The following is a 24,512-nucleotide window of genomic DNA, read 5'->3' as shown; positions in this document are numbered from 1 at the left end:
GCTTAACTGTGCATGCACTTTTCTATTTGGTGCTTGCAGACGTTATGGGAAAGTTGTCTCTCTCCCTCTCCCCATCCCTCCCTCCTTCTCCTTCTCTTCGTCTATCATGTGCTTGGTATATGCTCATGCTTTGCACAGAGCAGCTGAAGCACGCCTAATGCAGGCTACTGAGTGTTAGCGGCAATTTTAAAGTGATGCCCCCCCACCAAATAATACGGCTGGGATATTTGCGGGGAACATATACCACATCACGGTGCACACGGACGCAACTGAACACCGCTGTTCTTCTCCTGCTTGGGACGCTTCCTGATCGACTTCAGTGATTTGACTCAGCTTTAGGAAGTAAGTGCAACTTTTGTGCCTGCTTTAAAAGGCTGCGTAAAGGCAATCGTGTGCGTAAAGGTTTCCCATTTGCGCAAAAGTTAAATGGAAGGCTATGGATAAGAAATACAAAGTATGTGTAGTTATTTTGTTAAGTGTTCATAAGGACCGGCGATTCGCGGTGAGATTCCACATATTTTAAAGGAAATGTGAAGTTTGTGACTGTCAGTGTTTCCTCACACACTTCAGAATTAGGGCGCACAGATAAGACTTTTTTGGCACATTTTAGAAGCAAGTGTAAACTCCATCTGACCGTAACTCAGTAACGTCTTTCTCAGGATATACTTCCTCCTGTAAATAAGTTCACTTTAGAGTTTATTTGGCAGTATTCCTAAAGCTGATAGATGCGTTTCTTGTTATCTGCTTTTGTAAAACGAACATCTTGTAAATATCATTATGAGGCCTATATAAGGCACATTTCAATTCCAGTGAAGACACTGTGTCGCTTGAGTTAGCGTGGACTCGATACAGTGTGAGAAATGTGGTTTCAGGAGCGATGTGCTTGAGCTTTTGTCAGAGAAATTTTAAAAATGGACTGACACGTTTACGTACAAAAAAACGCATCAGCAAATAACATGAAAATTGGGAAATCTTTATTTTCTCCAGAAAATGAGCTGAAATGTACTGAAACAAGAGTAAAACAGTTCGGTTTACATTGAATAAACAACGTCACCAAATCGTCACACAGTGTCTTGAAAACAAAGCGTTCATTGTATTGTTTATCCATGTGTCATTATGCACGAAAGCCTCGTTTGTTCAAACAATAAAGCTAATAATTTGGATAGAATTGCGCCTATCGGATTTTTTTTGACTTCTCAGCACTATTATTAACCTTCACGGAAATACAGTTTATTGTAATTTCAAGAGGATCAGCAGGTTGTAAGTTTAGGTGTGCTGTGATTAAAGCATGGCCTCTGTGTGGGAGGCCTAATCTGAAGCCTCCTTTACCCTAATGAGCTGTGCTTTATAATGTTGATCTTAATTATATCAAGTTGGCCTTACAGTTTACCATTCATTGGATCTACATCAGGGACAGGGCAGAATGACTGTGGATGTGTGAATATTGGCGATGCATTACAAGAAATAAAGACATGAACAATGGATGGGTAAAGTAGTGAATTTTAAATATTATCCACAGTACAAATGACATTTGGACAAATTCAGGCTGCTAGCCCGTGTCCTATGTTGCAGGTGGAATATGCTATTTGTAAAGGGACGCCTGCATAAAAAAAGCTGTGACTGCACATTTAAGGGACAACTTGCTGTATGTAATCCCTTATTGAAATGCACAGGCCTTGTGACTCATATTTGCTAATTAAAACACCTCTGCTTCGCCCCTCCCACCGACGAAACGAGAGCCAGATCTAAAACTGTAGCGAGTGAATAGGACACCCCGGAAGAAGAAAAAAAAAGCTGATGATGCCAATGACTAATAATATGTGTTAATTTGTCACCACCTGATAGCTCACTTCTCCTGTCATGCAAACAAGCACACACACACACACACACACACACACACACACACACCTAAGCTCTCACTCACACACATGACTTGAGTGGATTACTGTCACAGGCGAACTTTTTTTCCTGAATTGGGAGTCTTTTCTGGTCCGACCAGAATCAAAGTTGCGCACAAGGTACCATAAACTGACTCGGTAACCTGCAGCTGCATGCTCCTGCGCATGATCCATCACATGTCCCACTGCCTGTTATTGTTGACTCAGTTATCGAGATCCTATATAATGGCACTTTTGTGGTGAGCTATCGTTTAACTACTTATATTTCTGTGGGAAAGTGAGCGGGTTAACACGCGTACACTGGGAAGCGCTTGGGCTTCATTCTGCCTGAGGCGACTTCGCCAGCCTACCTGAATACCATTGTAGTCTAGCCTTCGGATGCGACGGTGACAAAAAAACACGAGGCTAGTAAGGATTTCGACGCAAAATCGAGCACGTGAGAGCAATTTCACTCCTGCAGTGGTACCTCATATGAGAAGGAGAGCAACGAGCGAGCGAGAAGCGTGTTATTGCGATTTGAAAATACAGCGTACATTGGATAGACAGAAGACGCTGGCGCTAAGGCAGCCCCAGGATGCTCTCTTCAATGAGTTGTTTCAATTGTATTGTATAGGCACTAACTCTGGTCGCATCTTCCATTACAAGCAGTTGAATCGCTCTTAGTCTGTGTAAAAAAACAGAAAACATGTGGTTTCCCTGCCATCCATGTTCATCCCTGTGTGAGTCAGAGAAGGCGTGCAGACTGCTCGGTGCAAGGAGGATTTATTCCAACGCGCTCTGAGTAATGGATGGAGATGCATTGATAGGAGGGTGTATTTGCGATTTTTTCATGACATCACCGCATTTACATTGTCGTGGTCCGAGGCCTTTGACCTCACCAGGGTTGGTCTAAATTTTGGCCACCCCCAGCTCCCCTATCGTTTGGGGATGGCCCTTATTCCCCCACTCTTTTCAGACCGACCGTTTCTGCAGAACGGACCCTTTGGCTCAGAGTCATCGGCTTTATTTCTCCTTAAGTGCATGCTGGATGTGAACGGACAACTTGATACTCTTTGGTCCAAAAACAAGCTCCTGTCTTCATAATCCGAAACATTTGCGTCGTAATTCCCTGTGCCGTTATTGCACTTTCCACAGGAAACCGGATTTCCCCCCCCCCTTCTCTATCGTGTTTCTTCTTCGCCGGCCTCACAGGATATCTATTGCTACTGCCACAACGACTTAATAGAGGCGAAAGAGCCTTTTGTGGGATTGGAGCTATTTGCATTGCAAATTAGGGCCCCTGTGCAAGGATGACTGCACCTTACCCGCGATTTTCAAGGCCTACTTCAACTCAGTAATATTGGGTAATGTCAAGTGAATATGACATTAACATTGGGATTATATATAATTTTTTTCGAAGAATTTTTACACCGGGTGTATAACTGTTCGGGCTGTGCAATAGTGGCCCTCTATGCCGAAAAAGGAATACAAGGAATATAATGCACAGTGTAACTTGAGAAAGGACCTTTTCTTAATATATATTTGAGTTCTGAGAGATGGAAACGTGCAGCCCAGAAGAGGAAATGTGCATAATGGATTATTGCTGAAGATTGGGAAGTGGGTTGTTATCTTTGGTTATCTAGCTGTATGAGTGTTCTGCTCGTCATAAAGCTAGATAACCGAAAGTAAAAACTACTTCCAGACTCGTCGAGGACACGTGGAGGACTCATGACATATTACTCTATTTCCCCATGGACCAGATATTGTAGATGTGATTTATTAACAGACTTTATTTTTTATTATTATTTTGTAATGTTTTTCCTCAATGTACATATAAGTTTATACGTTTGATATTTTCACCAGGAAGGGACAGCTTTGTTTGTGCACTTTCCTTAATTTAATTACTTTTTTTTAGAGAGCATAATGTACATTATTGTTGTACACACGTGTGCTCACCCATCCACGTTTAAACATGTACACACACACTCACACATACACACACTCTGAACTTCAGGCCAGCTATTGCATGCTAATATTTATAAGCTATTTGATCTTATAACAAGGGGTATGAGTTTAAATTTTATTTTATTTGAATGCAATTTCCACCTAGGCTCATCTTGAGCATTTTATGGGAATGAAAGTGTGACATTTAGGGCTTTTGTAGAAACTCACGTGTGCTCCTCCATGCTTCTTATTTCAGCATGATCGAGTCCGGCCAGGAAACGGCGCTGGCATCCCAAACAGTAATAATTAGGACGTATACTGAACTGACAAAAAAATGGAGAGAGAGGGAGAGAGAGAGGTGGGAGAGTGGGGTTAGGAGCAGGAGGGAGGTGGCAGAAGACGGAGGAGAGGAGGGAGGGAGGGAGTGAGGGGATTGGGGGGGGGGGGGGGGGGGGGGGTCGGGCCTGCTTAATTGATTCCGTTAACCGCAGTGCAGGAGATGTGAACGACTGGACGATCCCATTCCCACGCTCGGTGGGGCAAGTGGCAATGCCATGCCCAGGCCCAATATGACAGACAGCGCCGTGAGAGACTGGAGGGGGATGGGGGCCGACAGGGGTCATGAAAAGACGTCAAGTGCACCAGACTCATCTGCATCCCCAAAGAAAGAGGCGACGTTTCCCAGCCCCAGCCGACGCGGCGCTCCTAAACTTGGAGTAGTAACGGTCTTGAATGCGTAATGTCTCGCCAATTGTACTGATAATGAGGACTTTGGGTCATTATCTTAAAACTATGCGGGTTTATGAATTTGAAAGGGATGTGCTGCAACTCTGTAATCCTGTATGGCCCCACTTCAGCGCGCGGATCCAGGCGTTGTACTTCTCCTAATAATTAGTAATAGCGCAGACAATGTGTAAAGAAGACTCGGCTATTCAAATAGGGCATCTAGTTGCATTGTTTGTATTTGAACTTGACCATGAACCTAGCCTATTTTAAATTAAGGATGCTGGAAGAAAATTTGTTTGGAGTATATTATTAGTATAGGCTATAGGCAGCATACAATTGTTTGGGGAAACATGTAAGTGGAATATTGGCAGTTCCCTGAAATGGCAGTTCTCACAATATACAGTATATTTACAATGAATGTATTCATTGGCTACAATTTAGTTAACACTAGTTTTGCACTTATAGCTGAGTTGCACTCAAATAACTCATGAATAATGATAAGTGATGTGTCCCCCCCCCCCCCCCCCCCCCCCCCCCCCTTACACACAGCCCCAGGTGGTTGTTATGATTTCTGGATCTGTCAGATGAGGCTGTTTCCAGCAAAAAACACATGTTTAAAACGGGCCTGATCTTTTTACTGACATGGTTTGACAATTTCAGAATTAATTTTATCTTTATACACTTTACCCTCATTGAAATGTGTAAATGGATTTTCATTTTCAGGTTTCAAAATATCTGATTAGAAGTCATAGTTCAAGTTCAGCACATGTTCAGAAATCTGTGAAGCTGGCTTTTTTTTTGCAATAGAGGATTGTTCAAGTGCTGTGTTAAACAGAGCCACAGTGGCTGAAAAAACACCGCTTTTGCTGAAAAGGTCTCTTGCCGACTTTCTTACACCATCAGACAAAACTAGTGTCTCTTGTTCCCGACCCCTGTCAAAGACAGCATACAATACCAGGTCGTTTACCCGAAAGAAAATTTGAGAACACAATTTGGGCCGAGCAGCGCTGGATAAAACAAGTCTTATTGTCCTCAGTTAAGTCGATTGAATTTGTCGTCTAGCTTTATGAAAGAGAACACTGTTTTCAAGTCTGAGGGCCATGCTACATGTCAACCCACAGTAGGAAAAAATACTTAGGATTTGAAACTAAGCCACCATCTCATATCACTCACTAAATTTCACTAACCAAAACATTCAGTATGCTTCTCTTACACAAACCTGTAAATAATATTGTGTCTTTACTTAAAACATAAAAAGAACAACATTAAAAAACAGCGTTATTTTTTCTTAAAACAGTGGCTGCTTTTGATCTTGTCTATCCATATTTAAACCTGCGATTCAGTATTTTTAGAGGTTATGGGGTTTAAGTCAGCAAATGGCATGCAAGATAAATTATATCACTGGCTTGATTCATCCCTATACAACAGTAACCTGTAGGACCATTCTTTAAAGCCTCAAATAAGAAAAGGACCTGCATTGCAAAGCCGAGGTGTACTGTTACCAGGAGAGAGCAGCATCACATGTCTCAAACAGCTGCACATCACACTTGCATGCGTCTCCCTTCTGAGCCACTTTCAGTACTTCTGGGCTGCATGGAGGAGCGATGCAGTATGGGATTGGAAGCGGTTTGCATGGTATTCACTGCCTGTCTCTGGAGATTGAGTAAATCTCAACAATTTGGTTTACGTTAGTGCTTTTTATGAACACTGACAACCACCGCTGCCCTGACTCTGTAAAAATAATGAACAGTGTTCTCTAGAAGGATGACGTGGGCTGCGTATCTAAATTTCAAATTTACCTGATAGCATAAAGGTACATTTCTGTTCTTCCCTGTGTCTCTACAAATGAGGCTGAATTGTGTCATGTAGTGTGTGTTGGCCAAAAGGATGCTTTTATATAATTTATTAAATGTTCCTGCCATTCAAGCATGTTGAAGAAAAAGAAAGGTGTTGTCATTAATTTCACAGAGCCCCATTTCAATATACAGAAATTACAAAATAGGTGTGTGATTTAACTATGTTTGTAGAAAAGGGTGGTGACAGTCCCCTTTCCATCTCCATAGTAAATGGGGGCTATGTGTTTTGCTGTGCCCTCTTCCACACTCACATATACAGTGCACCGCAGCCATTGTTGTCACGTGATTTGTTGAGTAACAACACCATGGTGACCATGGAAGGTGTTTTCATATTCATTGGATCGGTAATCAGCATATTTCATATGAGCATTTGTATATGGCAGGTGCAGTAGCAAGTTTATAATATTTATCGGCCCAGGGTAATTTGTGTCAGACAAAGGATGTGAAAATAGTTGTCATACGGCTGCCATTTGTTAATATACGTGTTGCACAGCTATATTTTGTGTTACTATTTGTGGTCTACTCCCAGATTATTTTGAAATAACAAAGTGTTAAGGCCTCTTTTTCAGTTGGAAAAGTTGTCATATACAGAGCTACGATGATGTGTCATCTGCAGTGCTATCCAGCTACAGTCAAAACTGTTTTATCCAGGTTAACTGAGCAGATATGCAGGGCTATTTTTATGCTGCTGTGGCTTGTAATGGGGCAAGAGGCTTCATGTGCGTCTATGTATGTATATCTGAGTGTATGGTTTCCTGTGCGTTTGTCTCCACGATTAACTGACCCAGGCGTCTCGGATAGCTAGTGAGGCCACTACATAATGTTGATGAAAGGGAACAATAGCTGTGTCTCAGTCAACGTCTGTCTGTCTGGCTTGGGCCATGTCTCTCTCTTTCTGTGTGTGTGTGTGTGTGTGTCTCCTGGACATGAACTTGAACTTGAGACAGGCAGCCAGACACCATCTGTGCACCAGGGGTAATGAATTCAGTGCATTCATGGCTGTGGAGCAAGCCAGGCCACCGCTACCCATTGATGAGCAGATGACCCCTATAGTCTGAGTTAGCTCTTCATCACTAATAGAATTCAACAATACCAGCTGGGAGTAGGGGAGTTTATTTTGCTGTTTGCCTAAAGAGAAATAAGAGTAGTGGTGTGCCATTAGTGGTGGAGTTTACATGCATGTGTGCAATATGTGTGCTTGCATGTGTCTGTATGCGAGTCAGTGCTTGAGCATATGTGCATGAAGCCCTTCCTTTTTATCTTTGTCTCACCATATAGCTTATGCAAATTAATTGCCATGCACCCTTTCCCCTCCCATATACTGGCTGATGTCCATAATAAAGCGCTGGCCTGCTATTTTAAATACACAGCATGCTGAATTTATATCCTTGATAATTTAAAGGGCCGGTCCAGAATTCCCCCTGATAAAGGGTAGTCAGTGAATGAGGCATAAACCTTAAACAAGCCAGGCACAATGTGAATTCCTACAGGCCTTCCTTCTTCTCCTCCTCCTCCTTCCCTTCCTCCAGCTCAAGCTTCTGTCACAACCACAAGCACACACACGCGCATGCGTACACACAATAAGGCTTTTCCCTCTGGTTGGTGTCGCCACGGCAACGGTAGGTGAGATCACCATGCGCATGGCAGCATCAGCCCTGCCAATGCAGGACAGATTCCTGGTTCCTGTGTGTGTGTGTGTGTGTGTGTGTGTGTGTGTGTGTGTGTGTGTGTGTGTGTGTGTGTGTGTGTGTGTGTGTGTGTGTGTGCATGTGTATGTAGAGAGCTCTGTGCAAGAAACTAGAATGCCACCCACTCTCTCGCTCCATGGCTCAACATAGACACATATAGTGTCGTTCAAATGTGCTTCCTGTCGGTTAATTAGCTGCATGCTTTGGTTAATCGCTTTAGATTAAGTTTCAAGTCATAATGTTAATTTTGTTGCTGAATGAATTGTTAGAGTCTGAGACTGTCTATAATATATAAAGCAAAACAAAGTCTGAGATTGTACATTGGTCTTTTACACACACATACTGACACACACAAACACTCAAAAGGTGACACTGGCTTTAATGGTGTCATTGCCGATTAACTGGGATCTGATCGACCTCTCTTGATAACCAGCCATAACTTGCCAATAATCCACTGAGGAATGTCATGGTTTGGCCCTTTTTAATGACATCATGCATGGCCACTTGAGCGTCTTGTAGGGAGCAGCGGGCATGCTGTGCTCTGCCACGCTGTATGGCCCTCCCCTTCAGCTAACTGCGTGGCCATGCATGGCTGACATGTAAGACAGGCACCTTGCACTCTTACGTACTGTCAAAGATCTATTCCATACATACCCTAATGTGATAGTGTTTGAAGAGTTGTGTTGTCTGTATGGAGCTGGTTTGTTGTTGTCTTGCATGATGAGATTATTCAGTTCTTGTGATATTAAAATGATATCTTATGATATACAGAATAATATAACTAATAGTCCATAGTTTAACATAGTACATAGTCAAACTAATTTCACAGTTTTATCACTAAGTGAAATGTGAGTCCCTGAAAATGTGTCAGTGAAACGGTACTTTCATTACACAGATGCTCCAAGACTAATTTTATGATTGTCTGTAAATACAGTCAGTCTATTTAAATTTGTGAGCTTGTGTTTATTTGCTTAATTGTTCATCCAGCTGACAACAGGTAAGGCCAAAGTGAAGCCAAAATGTGGTTGTCCCAAAATGGATACTACTAACTTCTTAGACTATATTTTGCCCAAACTTAACTTATTAATCTAAAATCAGTCTGCCACAGCAGCACACTATCTTCTATATTAGCACTGACCATAGAACCTGATCACTGTTTGCCAAAGAAAAAAAACATAAAAGGAGATTTTGAGATAAACCATCCAAGAACTCTGCAACTATGTTGTTTGACTGGCCATTTTATTTTTTGAAATACATATATTTATAATCATAAAGACATTATTAAGATAATGTAGTAGTTATCTTGTCTCCATGTTTTATGTTTACATCAATTTGTCAAATCACAATCTTTAATGCAAGCAATGCTGTGTGAGCTGATAATAATGTTTTTAATACCGCAAACATTAAAATAAAAGGGTGTTATTGCTTAAATGATAGACAAATCCAGTGTATAAATATAATGCAAAAGAAGCATACTTTAGGCAGGATATGATGCAAATGCCACATTATACATTTTGTACCTATACTGCCAATGATAATAATGCCAACAACTAGACAATATAGTTTCAGTTATGTACATACATGATATCAATACTGTGGCAGCAGAGCACAATAAGGGTGTGTGCATAAATGCTATTTTTGCAATACAGGTTTAAAGCTGGCTGTAGCCTGTCTTCTAGGATATCTGTGCTCTGCTGGCTTTTGATTATGCAAATACCATGCACTATAAATAAATTAGTATAATTGCATCTGAAATATGCTTTGAATCTTCCTCGAAGATGAAAGGGTGTAAATAATATATTTCATGTCACTGCATTATTCATACTCTATTAATTACAAACATCAGGGTGCTCAGTCTCAACGTACCATATGCTCTACTCCACATTAAAGGGGTTTTCATGTTGCTTTTTGTACATTGTATGTACAGCCACGATCTGTAAAGATCCGGGTATTTGTCTCTAAATTATACTGTTAACTGTGTCTCACTGTATTCACTCTCAATTTCCCATTAGTGAACTCCTAACACTATCAGCATGATTTCAAAATCTTAATTGGCTTTTATTGTTGAAATGATAATTAATAATTGAACAAGCACTGACTCTATAAAGCACAATGCACCTGTATTCTTTGTCTGAACATTCAGATTTTTTCTTTTTTCATATTATGCACAAGTACGGCTGTATTATACACCATTCCATAAATGGGAGGGGCTCCAGAAAACATTAAATAAGCATAAATACTGTAGACGTGCCGCCAGTACAATTAAATATGCCCATCTTGGCATTCTTTGTAAAGCATATGGTGTTGAGGCCTAGATGCAATTTGAATACGGGGAACCATTTGAAAAATATATGCTGTTCGGCAATTAAATTATATGGGCTCTTTGACTAGCGAGCCAGTACCAGTGCGTATAGAATAGTGAGCAGTAGTTGCTACGCTCGCATTAGCATCTGGCCCTTTTATGTAAATTTGATGAGAAAGGACTCATGCATATATGCCAGGGCTGGGGTGTACTCGCCTAATGTCCTTATTAGAGAGGGGTGAATTAAATATTTATTAGGGGGGCTAAGGGTTAGGAAGGGGGGCCTGTCCTGTGTTGTCGTGAGGACCCGAGGTGGAAGAAGGGAAAAGGGAGGAGGAGGTTGGCTTTCTCTATGAGTGTCTCTCTCTGCCTCAAGGTGCCACCATCTTAAGGCGTTTGGCAGTAGTGAGAGTGTGAGGAGGGTAGACCTAAAATGTCCGCTGGCATAGACACGCGCACGCATACACATTAACGCATACAAATTTCTGTGCGGTATGTGGACGGGAACACAGAGCTATGAAAGTCAGTTATTCAATTACTGTCATCGGCAGCAATGCATGCTGAGCATTTCATTTGCATGTATTAATTCCCTCGATTACTGTCACCTATGAGATCGGCTTGCGTTTAGCTCTCTGTTGCATGCCGTTTATTGGGTACAAGCGACAAAATTAGCCATCAGAACTAAACTGGTATTTGCTAATACTTTAAGATTTCAATTTACCATTTCTATGAATTTTCAGCACAAGAAACAAAAACAAGTTCACTTTGACAAAACATTGTAATTGGACACACAAAGCATTTCTATTTGAACACATTTCAAAATTACACATATTTATGTGTTTATTTGCATTGTTAAACGGTTCATTAAATTATTTGATTGCTGTAATTTTCATCCAGAGCTTGCCACTTAAAGTACCACACATGATAGAAATGAAAGTCAAGACATTGTACATATCACAAATATATCAGTGTTCTTACCTGGACCTTGAGGATAAAGGTGCAACATTTTACCTTTTGTGAACAGTCACTGCCAAAACTTGCTCTTTTTGTGAGAGTCTAAATGATACCTTTCTTCGAACTGTTACACCAAAAACAACAATACGAACGCTACAGAGCAGAGGAAGGAAGTAGGTGACAATATTACCAATTTATGTAAATCATATCAATCAATCCCATACTGTTCCCCCTATAATTTTCTACCACCTTCTCTCTTACACTCACTGTCACATACACACACTGTAGCTGACCTCTCCTATCTGTTAATTATCATAAATGTGCTTGGTGAGGCGGCATACACACTTACACGTACACACACACACAGACACACACACACAAACACACGTACAGCACACAAACACACATTGTTCAGTGAGATACAGACAGCATTAGCATTCCCTTTCATCCTGAAGTGCTCCTGAGGCATACCATGAAGAAGAATGTGCAGGAAATTATTCAAGATAAATTATAACACACATAATCCCCATTTTGTGGGCATCGACACACACACACAGACACACACATATGCAGTTCACATGTTGTCGGAGGAATTTGACTATTGTTACAATTAGAGTTTTAGTTTAAATTGGTCATTGACCTGTAATTTTGTTTCTGTAGATGATGATACATGTGGAGTGCTGTGTGTGTATTCATCTGGAAGTCATTATGTTCATGTACTAGTAATGTGTTGTGTGTGTGTGGATAATAAGTCTATGTGAGTTGTCAGTCTGTTGTCCCTTTTTACATGCAAAAAGTATATACATAATATCAGCTGTTCCCTTCCACACTTCCCCTGTTTCTTCTGATGAGTGGTACGCCCCGGCGTGCTGCCAAAAAAGTGAGAATAATTAAGCGTCTGCGTGTTTGAGCCTGGTGTTGGCTAATGGATTGTTACCGGGAGGAAATGAGACAGGCAGCATGGGGGAGCTGGCTGGCAAAGCAGACCTCAACTTTGGATAATGAAACACTGAAAGCCACCAAGGTGAAGAGCAGACACACCTCTCGTAAAGGAAATGCTTTTGTTCTATGACTACTTCTTTTTTTTCATGTAGGTAGGTGCAATTGGTGAGGAGTCACACAATGTGAGAAAGGCACAGTCACTTCTGCATCACTTATATCAAAATGAATATGAAAATAAATTTCCAATTTAAAATGTCTTACACTGCGTTTCAAATCAGTGCAGCTCACTTGAAGATCAATTTTATTTTCCCACTTTATAAAAATAGTCCATGTATATGTTCCCCTTTATGTTATCTTATTTATGTTACCTGTGTGTGTGTGTGTGTGTGACAGTGTATGATATGTATATGCAATTTGCATTAAATTCAGCATCATCTGCATCACCACACTGCTGCTTTAGAGAAAGGTTGATTGTTGGCACTGTGGTCGCCAGTGATCTCCCCGCACCCCCCACCGACCCTACACACACATGTAGGCTAGAAGCAGAGTAGTGGTGGGGAGAGGGGAAGCGGGGGGAGAAGAGAAGAGCGAAGGAGGGAGATAGAGGAGCAGGAGGGAGATGGGATGAGACAAGCCACACAAGCCGCAAAGGGAACAGGGTGAAGGTAGAGGGGGGGCTTCTGTGTAGTTACCCTAAACCCTGCCGTAGGGCTAGAAACACACACACACACACACACACTGGTTTACCACCCAACCGCAAAACACACTCAGGATAGTGCACAACATTGCAATGGGGAGTATGACAATATGCCCTGTATAAAGATAACCTACTTCTTTTTATGGGTTCTTCTTATTACCCCTGAAGTGTTAATTGAATTTAAAAGTTATGGTTTTCTGACGTTCATGTTTTTTTCCCCATGATCCTTGATTTTAATGCAATTTTTGTAGTTTGTATTTGATGAAATAAATACATAAATAAAATTGAGGCCTAAATCATAAGAATCTTTTGTGGTTGTATTATCGATTATTGCCATGTAGCTTCCTGACAGTGTGCCTGTCAGTGCAAGTGTGTGGTTACCTATGTGTGTGTGAGTGTGTGTGCACTTTGATATGGAGCTTTAATAAAATGTGACATCTGTCAGTTTGATACTGACATGCCAGAAGAGCCTCACAATCACATGAGGAAAGAAATCTAGAAGAAAGAAACTACTTACAGTATACACTATATATTCCTCTATATATATTTCTTATGAGTCATAGCTACTACATGAAAATAAAATTTAATCTGTTTTTATCTAAGATTTTAGATAAAAACCAAAGCAAAAATATTTGTAAAACCCCTGTCATTCTTGTTCAACTACAGTATTTTTGACATCTCACCAGTTTTTGACTGGATTCTCCTAAACCTATCTTCACATGAGGAGAATGTCAGCAGTCACATCTATTTACAGGGTTAAAGGACAAAAGTGAAAACAAAACATGAAACAAAAAATGCCCAATTGTTCAAGGATGCATTCAAGTTCATTGGCATGTTGCTGTGCGCAGTCAAAAATTACGTCCCAAACTAACCATGGGATGCTTCAATCTATAATTGTTACCTTTGACCTCAAATGGCCTTGTCCCTTAGCCTTGACATGTGACCTCCTAACTCCAGTGAGAGGAGGCAGAGGTCAATAGAGGTTGGGTTCACCAACATGGCTGCTGAAACAGCGTTGGCATACGCCGAATTAGTCTGGGACTCTTTACTACTTAAGTATCTATATATCAATAATGAAGGGCAAAGTAACAACAACAAGGTGTCACATTCGTATTTTCAAGTATGAAAAAAATAGTCTCCCATGACCTTCAATTGATGTGCAAACCAGCTGCTTATGTGCCATTAAAGTCCCAAGTTTGACTTGCTATTTGTGGCAAAGTGTAAAGGTTGAGAAGATATTTGCACAAAGTTATTGCCAATTTGAATTCCTGTAAGTAAACCTAGCTGTGGTAAATACTACCCATGTTTTGCTTCCTCTACCATATAACTCTGCGTTTGCTTTCCCCTCTTTTCTTTTTAGTGGAAACATGTTAATTGTGATTTGCTCAAGATGAGTTATTCAACATGTAAAGGTTACCTCTTACTAAACTTATGCACTGTCTGACTGTGTGTATGTATTTTATTGCTGCAGTGATGGAAAAATGGAGCTGTGGAGAGCTGCATGCTGCAGGACGTAGAGGTCAACATGAGATCTCTGGGATTTTGCTCTCCACTGGACCCCCATGAGGTGAGCACAAACCAAAATGTTTGTGTGTGTGTGTGCGCATGTGTGTGTGTGTGTGTGTGTGTGTGTGTGTACACAGTATTAACTTATAGGGGCTAAATGTGTAGGCTTGTGCAATACCATGACAACATTAAGTTTTGGAGTATTTTCTGCTATCCATTTTTGTATCCAACAGAAACAACTCAAATTTAGCCTAATCACACCTAAACTGTATTTTTCCGTATTTATGGGATTACTGTGACACCTAGTCATTCAAGGACAAAAAAATAAATGAAACTCACTCTAGGAATGTGTTGCTAGGGTTTTAATCAGTAATGATATTTTTATGTTTTCTAATTCACAAATTACTTGGCTCTGAATTATTTACAGGACACATGCTTTTGATATTTATTTGAAAAAAATGTAATAAAAAGTACTGAACGTTTTGTCAAACACAGCCAAATATCTTTGTTGGCATGGGTTTTGACTGAGTGTTTTTCCCCTCTGTGCCTATCTCTGCTGATATGTGTGTCTGTGTCAGTGTGTGTCTGTTTGCCTGCAGCAAAGTTAGCCCATGTGTGTGTTGGATAAAGGCATAGATGTTAGTAGTGGTCCAGAGGACACAGTAAACAGAATAACAGTGGTTTGAAGGGAGCTCAGGCGATGTGATCGTGGGCAATATCAAATCCCATGACCCATTCTTTGCCCTGTGGTCCATACCAAAGACAAGAAGCACAGGGGAAACAGAGGTTACTGTTCATTGTTCATCATCACAGTAACACAACACACACACCGATAGTAGCTACAACCAGGAAGTGATTTCAAAAATTTCCTCTAGCCATTGAACGCCACGCTGTAACAGTAATTGCCCTCTGCCCTGGCATTGTTTGCATTGCGTGCAGGACATCTTGCTCTATCAGTTAGACCTCCAGCTATTATTACACGACATTTTATGTTATTGAAGGGAGACAAACATTTTAATGAGCTGAACTTGCTCCCATGACGAAGAAATATGTATTATATTAACTGGCAGCAGCTGATTACCATCTATGCTTTCTTTATGTCAACTTTGAACTAGCTGGAATTATTGACATCTGTCACTGTCAGCAGAAAATATAAAGTAGTGCTTGATAGCTGCGCCATGCTCATGCTCTTGATGGTAATAAGTAATACCCCACAGAAGCTACTTTGTTATGAAGAAATTCAAATCCAGTAACTGTTGAGAGAGTCAAACATATATTTCCTGATGATGCTGAAGAGAATTGGTGTTATGTCAGTGCCCATAAGCCTGAGTGTGCGGTGGTGTTGCTCATGCTAATTACTCCTAATACTCACACATATTTGGTGGACTGCTCAGAAGGGCCAATTAGAAGGGCAGGGCAAGTCACTGGGTAGGAAAAGTCAGTGATCAAGTCTGTAACCACCTAGACTATACCACAGAGAGATGGTGTCTTACGGCGAACTCTGAGGTAAATTTCCACAAAAACTTTTTGTATAGAGTGACTGCCTTTGCCACCATAGCAATGCTTCATATGGAATATCTTATAACTTGAACATTGGTGTTTTTCAATGTCTACTGAATGTGCTGTTATTCCAACATAGTTTCAGCTTAGAATATAGGAATACTGCTTCTTTGTGTTAATCAGGCTGACCTAAGATGTTAAACGGTAAAGTGAAAACCATTAGCCCTTTGTGAAAGAGGAAGTTGTTACCTGAGACTTGAGAATTGTGTCACTGCATAGCTGAATTTAAGTGGGTCAGCAGCTTAAAATATCAAACAATTTGTAAAATAGCATTAAAAAGCTGACTTTTGAATAAAAAAAATCTTGCTTTCATCAGTTTCAAGTTTTCACTAGACGATCCAATTAGATGCAGCAAACACGACATCTGTAGACGATCCTAGCAATCCATTTCCTGCACATACAAAACTATCACTTTAGACAGACCTCACTCTCTCTGCTAAAAGCCCTGCCCTTTAACTGTGTCAGGGTCATTAGACCCCTGTATCTGACTTTGCATTATTTAGTTAGAAAGGTAAGCTTTTTTATGAGTAACATCTAATCCACCATCAGCTTTGCCAGCCTGCAGTGTATGGTAGGGTCATGGGTTTGAAGCTGAAACAGGAAACCAGGACAGCTTTTCAAATTTTCAATAACAGATGTACTTTGACAATATCAGGAAATGTTCCCAATTGAAATGAGGACATTTCCCTTTTTTCCTCTGTCTTTCTCTCCCTCTCTGTCATGTTAAAATTGATGGTCGTGATTGATATTTTTTTTGCTATGTAAATTTTGCCTTAGTACCATTTGCAAAATATCAAGATAAGCAACCATGAAAACATGTTTGTTTACTATACAGTATAGTTTATTTACATAGCATCACCTCATTACCAATGCTATACTCATAATCATCTATCAGACATGAATATTTGGAGTACAGCTGCTTACTATTAGGGTGCCAGCGGGGGTGAGTATTTATAATGTGGCGCCCGCATTTGCGAATATAAACCCTCCAGTGTTGTAGGCTGGCTGTATCATCAGTGTTAGCCCATAGCGATTAATGAAGTCATCTGCATGTCCCTGCATGATTAAGGAGTGCTAAAGCGTCTGTATGTGTGCGAGTGTGTGCGTGCATTTTGTCTGCACAGATAAAACAACAACAGAGAACAAAAGATGCCCGCATACAGGAAAGCTTTGCAGCAGGTCTATTCACAAACATCAAAATGAACAATTTGGCACAGTAAAGATGGCATAGTAAATGCAAAGGCTTAATTCTTTATGTTCAGGTAATACAGTGGCAAATATTTTAAATAATAACTAAAACCAGAGATGCAACTGGTACATTATTTATGAAAATACTGTAAAAAAAAAAAAAAATGTTAAAGGTATTTTTTTCTTTGCAGTGATTTAGTTTCCATCCATAATTTTCCTATTTCCTATTTGTCAAGTAATTCCATATTTCATGCTTGGATGCAATCCTTTCCCCGTGCTATATATTGCAGATGCTCATGCCTCTTAGCGATAGCACAACATGTCCTTTCTATGGTTGCTCAAAAATTCCACAAAACTAGAACATGCTCATATTTTTTCCCTCATTCTGATGCACTACATTATCATTGGTGTACCATGGGACGAGTCTGGTATTTGTGGGAATCTCGTCTTACCCATTTACCATTTATAATTAAAACAGATACAGCTTTTTTTTTCCATTTCATATCCAAGTAGCTTTCAGCAGGCTGTGTAATAGCACTGCGTAGGGGGGGTTTCTTCTGCATCATCATACAGTCAGAACAAAGGATATGCACATCGTAAAATCATGCAAATGAATGCAAATCGCTGGCAGCAAGGAACAGCAAGGTGGCAAGAGGGGAGTTTGTATAAGCAGAGGGATGCCAAGGACTTTGTATACAACACTTGCTGGACAATCTTTCTTTAAGTTAAGTAACGCAGATAACTAAAAATATATTAGTTTCAAGTCTGATTCTGAATCTCTTCAGCACAGTGTTTGACATAAAAGCAAGGCTTTGTAGAGTTTCTTCTGCTTATAAATACTAGATAGATCTGTTTACTCACAATTCCTAAACAATATGTAGCTTTGTATATTTTTTTTTTATTTCCTTTTTGCTGGAAATTGTTCTTTATTTTTAATGATGCAACAAAATACATAGTGTTCATTCAAGAGGCTGTTCATAGAGGTGCAAATGGCTGCAAACAGCATTGCAGTACATGTGTGATGAAGCAATATTTTGACGGTACTGGCTCTGAGAAACGCAGAGCAGATATTAGTAACTCCAGCGCTAATGAAAGTCTCCTCTCTTTCTTGCCTCCTCTCAGTAAAAAACTTCAACTTTATCAAACATGCGACATTTTCATGAGTATGTTCAATAACTGGGGGTATTGTTGAACTAGGTCAGCCTCCATTTTCCTTTACCCATTACCCAAGTTTTTAAAAAATGCTTGTATTTATTTTCCTGAATATTTGATTTGGTTCTCACTATGAATATTTAAAACATTAGTAGGGCTACCTATGCAAAATATCACAGGTGCATCACCACAGAAAAGTGACAAAAATATTCATTTGTGTACTTAAATGTTAAAAGTAAGTTTGCTTTCATCCCAAATAATATCCCAAATCATTTAATAATTCAAAACACAGCATTGCAGTGTGTTCAGAGTGTGTGCGGTGTAAAAGATGCCAATGTGTGTTTTATCACAAATAAATTCAAAATCTTTATTCAATCCTAATTTGTAGATAAATCCTAGAATTACGTAATAAAATCCTAACTCAAAAATGTAATGATTTTGCAAAGCGTGTATATTTTCCATGAAATGGAATCCTGCAGCATCACTTCCCCTGATGCTGATATTAATGTAGACATGGTTTAACAATATCACATTCAGAGGTTCTCATAGCCATACAATCAGTAATTTGTTTCAACTTGTATTAAAAAAACCTCATATTTAAATAATGCCGCCCTCTTTCAGACCCCCCCCCCCCCACACACACACACACACACACACACACGTGGACTAACCAGCAGACACAATATGGTAGGGGAGAAAAGGGGGAGGGCACAGACAGACATTCACAATTGTGCATAATGATGTTAACATTCCTGCATGTCTAATGCAGGGGATATTGAGACAGACACTAGCTGGTAGGCGGTCTTGCTGTGTGTTGTGTGTGTGTTCACGGATATAAACTGTAGCAGTGCATAATGATGGATTAATTGTGGCCTGTACTCGCTCGTGGAGTTTGGGCTCCTTGCTGAGGTTACTACGCGGCCTTTGATACAATCGTTAATCTTATCAAACATATGCAAGATCACACTGCACTTTATTTTCTAGTCTGCTCACATGAAATTGGAGGTGCACTGTAATCTGAAAAAAAGGAACGACGGTTGTTATTGCTTTGTACAAAATTGCACAAACATATGTATTGTTTATTTACTTATGTTTAAATATGTCACCTCAGCAAAGCGGTATTAGTGTATCAGTGGGCAGAATTGTAGTGTATGAATGCTAAATTGAAATAAATGGCATGGCAATAAAATTTTAAAACATCCCCATTCGGATTTTTTGGTATTCACAAGGAGTGGCTTAAAGGGTGTGCCTTAATTTCAAACGCATGCACCATCAAGTGATCCTCCAATACTCTTATTTTTTTTAACTTCCACCCAAATAGAAAGAAACAAACTCGAAGGGGCGGAGGGGCAGGGGGGTATGAAAATGGAGTGCAGGCATCATAAAAGATGGAAACAAAGAGAGACAGACAGCATACACTGTGAAGGACAGGCAAAAGATGAAGCTCATTTTTCTGTGAGCACCCAGTGGCGTCTGCATTGCAGATCGCTGAAATCCCCTTCGAATGCGTCCCTGGGCTTATGGGGGGGTGAGGTGGGGAAGGGTGAACAAGGGATGGGTTTATGCTATCTCTGCTTTAGTACACTTTGTTTTTTTTCCCTCCCCCCACCGAAATATATTTTTTCTGTCTGCATCAAATGTCAAGTTAATTTCCTGGGTGCTGTGAGGGATGTGTCCTCCCCTTCGGTATGTGTGGCAGGGCGGTGGATAGTGGCAGGGTGGTGTGCATGCCGGTGTGTTTCTGTGTGTCTGTGTCTCCGTGTGTGTGTGTCTGTGTCTGTATGGGTGAATGGGGAAAGGGAAAGGGGGCATGGCAAGGCAAAGAGAGAGGCGAGAGGTGGTGAGGGGGGTTCAGTACAGTATCTATAAATTGCCTCTCTCTGAAGCGCTAGAGAAGTGTGTTGAAAGTGTGCACTCGTGTGTGTGTGTGTGAGTGAGTGTGTGACTGGTTGTGTAAGAATATGATCCAATTATTAATAGATGCTTTTGTCAGTGTACCTATGCCCATGTGCCTATCCTTATTTGTGCTTTTTGTATGTTCAGTTCTTTTGAAGATTCATCTAAATTGAATACTAATGGAAAAAAACACACACCATGTATTATAAAAGACGCTTGGTAATTAGATGTCGTTGTAAATAAAAGCAGAAAATCTTCCTAGATTTCCAGGTATTTCTCGACGACACGGCTATGCGTGGAGAGAAATTTGCTTCGACTCTCTCATCAGCTGTGTTGCATTTCCTGGTCGCTAACAACAATGTCTAAAGCTCATTACCAGCTGATATCTAGTAGCATATTATGTTAAACACCCATGCCTATCAGTCCTCTTTTAACCTTGTTGCTTGGCAATAGCAGTCTTTGTGTCCTTTTGCCTTCCATGGCTGGGCCATATTTTATTTTATGTTTTATGTATTACAGGTTTCCTCCATTATCACTGAGTAATTGTGTCCCTCTGATATCCTCATGTCTACTACTTTTAGAAACAACTCAAGCTTTCTGTCTGTTATTGTGTAACTTGTACACAGCTTTTTTAAAAATTGCACTGTGATCTAGAGTTTATATTTGCGTTGAAATGCACATATTTCTTGTAGTGCCATGTGCACAGTGTTATTTTCCAGTGTTTTCATTGCATATATGTTCAACTGTGTGTGAATGATTCTGTGCATTTTTGCATGCAGCTGTTAAGTGCATGAAGCCAAACTGTATATTTTGTATTGCAAAGTGTAAAATGCCTTATTGCAGAGAAAGGGATTATGCATTTGTCAGTCGTGCTTACGCTGATGAATGCTCCTGCCCCACAAATGTCACATCCCATAACCCAGAAAAATTACACCAGTCCCACCTAATTACGCATATTCATGATGCTGTTTTGCATAGTGCTGGTAGCATATTTCTGTTACAAGCCACAGAGCTGAGGGATGTGGTTGAGTGAAAAAGCTTTCAATCCACTGATTCAGTGCGTCTCCTCCACAAGCATCAGCTTGATAACGCCACCTCCATGCCAATTTTTTTTATGATCTGAGACCATTATGGAAAGATGGTTTTCTGTTATTTCTTGCAGTCAGTCATATTTCCACTGCCTGCAGCATGTTCAAACCTAGTGGGAAATTTTAATAAAGAAATTAGCTTTGTCCTAGATTATGAAGGTCATTTTGAAAATAGATTCAACTAATGGTTTTTCAATTACTTTATCATTTATACACCATCTTTGCCCTGTTTCTTTTTTCTCTGTGTGTTTATTTCTCTCTCTCACACCCCTGGTAAATGTGATTCTCCTGGTCACTGGTGATGAACAATATGTAAATCAGAGGCCGACAGTGGTAGGAAGTATAAACTTGGACGGGCACATACAGAGGGAGAATATCCAAATAAAGTTATGACTGTAGAAGAAAGAGGAAGAAGTGTTGGAGAAAGAGATGGAGGGAGAGTGAAATGACAGAGGGGAATGGATGAGTCGTAGTGGCTGCCTCGTAGTGGCTGGCTCAGTGGCTTATTGTAGCACTTGCGGAACAGACTTAATCAGACTTGGCCCAGCTGTAATGAAGGAAAGGGTCCAGGCTGTGCCACTGCTTGGGTAAACAGCGATTGTTTCAGTGCAGGGTTCCCAAACACGGGCAACAACGGTACTATTGTCCCGCCAGCTCTTATTAAGAGGCAAACCAGAGATGTGGTGAGGAGCAGAAGCGGGGAAGGGAGGTGGGTGAAAAAGGGGCAAGAGGGGAGAAGGGGGGTAAAAAGAAGAGGTGTGGGGGAGAAGATAGTGAGAGGTGCTTCTCTGATAATCATTTTCACACTTGCATTGTGTCTTCTTTTCCCACCACCTTCCTCTTGTTTCCATATCCTTCTATATTCTCAGACGTCATCCTCTCATCCTTTCATCCATACATCCGTCCTGCATCATCCTACCAGCCACCTACTCGATTCCTTCCATCTGTCCTTTGTTCCTCTTAATTTTTGCATTTGGGATGGTGAGGGATGGTTTGCCTGTCATACCACCTTTGCATCACCTTTCCCATGCAGCATGGGAGAGAGAGAGTGAGGGGCAGAGAGAAAAAGAACGGAGAAAGAAAAAGAGGATTGGGAGGGGGGATGAGAGGAGCAGGAGGGAGAGAAAAGGGGCAGGAGCGAGACAAAAAGAAAAGATCACGCCGCTTCCTGGCTTAATGAACATGTGCAAAGGATGATCACAATAGAATACATTATGCTCTTGTTAGCAGAAGCAATCAATTAGCGGAGAGCACACCACACTGGCACACCATTTTTCCCGCCTGGGCACTGGTTCATTCACAGCCCAAACGAGTGGCCCATGGAACCCAATCGCCCTGCCATTTTTTCCCACCCTCATTGCCCAGCAGCCACAAAGGACTTGATTTCATTCCTCAATGTGAAAGGGGACAGCGTTGAATTTGCATTTCCGCCACATTCACCCCACATTAGTTGAAATATTAGTCAGGTTCCGCTACAGTGAAAGGTCCTGGCTCAATGTAAAATTGTGTGTGTGTGTTTGTGTGTGTGTGTGTGTATACATGAAATAGCATATATATTAACCACAGTTAATGTCCAAACCCTATTTAGTTCCCTCCAGCTACCAATGAAAGCACTGTGATGCTGATTGGAATTCCTCAATGGAGAACTGTCCTCTGACAACACATTGCACCCACTAAAGCTTGGCTCCACAAGATGGGAATCAGACATGACAATGTCTCTGTGACTGACACTGACAATTGCATACCAAATTGTCACTCAGGTCCCATCCACAATTCATACAGCGGTTGGGTGAAATTCCTTCATCCTTCCCCCCCATGTTTTCTTCTTTTTTTGTGTCAGCTAGAGGAATAGCTCCAGATAATGGCAGCAATCTATATTGTGAAAGAGGCAAGGAGTAGTTCTGCCTTAACACAGGCACAAATCACCACTGTCTGGCTGAGGATCAGTAAAAGTGTCGGTGATGAGTAGAACACACTGCTTTCACTGTGGAACTTTGCTGTGGTTCCAGGCAGAGGTTGGAAATGGAGGAAACAAAAGGAAATGAAGGAAAGGGGGAGAAAGGAAAAATTGTATTAAGAGTCAGGATGTAAGACTTGTTTTTTACTGAAGACAGTGCGGGCTGAGAGGAAGATGGCCTTGGGTTTGGGTTCAGGGAATCTGTTGTGGCTGTGTTTGCTAGGGCATTTACACTCTATGACCATCTGGAGATTGTGTGTGTGTATTTTTGTGCGTCGTTCAATCACATTTTCCTTTGTGCTATGGAACATAATACTATGTAGTGTCGAACACCATTTCTTATATAATCTGTGTAAACATTTCCTTCAGAATGATGTTAGATATTGGTCACGATTATTCAATATTTTACTTTTCTCTCCTAAAAGTTGAAATACTGCATTTAAAGTATTAAGTGATTTGATCAGCTCAACTGGCCAACACTCTTGCAGCCTTGAAAAACAATTAATTCCAACTAATGAGCAATGGCTGGCAATTATATTGAATAATGAGGTACATTTATTTTACAGTGCGCCTACCCATGGTGCCACTTCACATTTCCACAATTCACTTTACAACCTGTTGTAATGTGACCATTAAACCTACCTTGCACCTTGCATCTTGTACTTTATTTTAGAATTTTCGCAAGCTGACAAGTCAAGCAGCATGACTATGTATCTCATGCCACGCCGATACATCATCTATTATTTACAAGTTTTGTAGTGCTACTTAGATAGGCACATGACACTCTAGCCCCAGGTCCTTACCAGAACTCTCTATTTCAATTAAATTTGGATAATCATAATATTTAATACATACATGAGCAGCTTACCTCAACAACTTCAGATGATCAGACAGCCAATCAGACCATCACATGCTAGGTGGGAGCAAGGACTTAAAAATGAAGAAAATATTTTTTCACTAATGAATGAATGAATCGAAAATGCATCACAATGTTACATGTGAGTACAATATGTATTAAGGGCATGCGCAGAAGTGTAATGTTGGTCTTCAAAGTGGTGCAATGTTGTGTCCTGACCTTTAAAAGAGAGAAACAAACCTTTAATTTTCCTCAGAATCAGAATCTCAGCACATACATGTGCATACTTGTTTGTTTGTAGCTGTTGGAATAATTAAGTGCAA

The 24,512-nt window shown here is 40.6% G+C and overlaps 1 long non-coding RNA gene across 1 annotated transcript in view; it reads left to right on the top strand.

Annotated features, from left to right (window-relative positions):
* Positions 1 to 24,512, top strand: part of LOC119891153 — a 36,318-nt gene continuing 11,806 nt past the window's right edge. Inside the window, exons 1-2 of the long non-coding RNA XR_005442405.1 lie at positions 1 to 342; positions 14,458 to 14,553. This is a non-coding gene — a long non-coding RNA (uncharacterized LOC119891153). The remainder of the gene's footprint in view (positions 343 to 14,457; positions 14,554 to 24,512) is intronic.

The sequence above is a fragment of the Micropterus salmoides genome, unplaced genomic scaffold (genome assembly GCF_014851395.1).
Source record: "Micropterus salmoides isolate LMB-PRFRI ecotype aquatic unplaced genomic scaffold, ASM1485139v1 Ms_hic_scaffold_7, whole genome shotgun sequence".
NCBI classification, from domain to species: Eukaryota; Metazoa; Chordata; class Actinopteri; order Centrarchiformes; family Centrarchidae; genus Micropterus; species Micropterus salmoides.
This window is presented reverse-complemented; position numbering and strand designations above follow the sequence as displayed.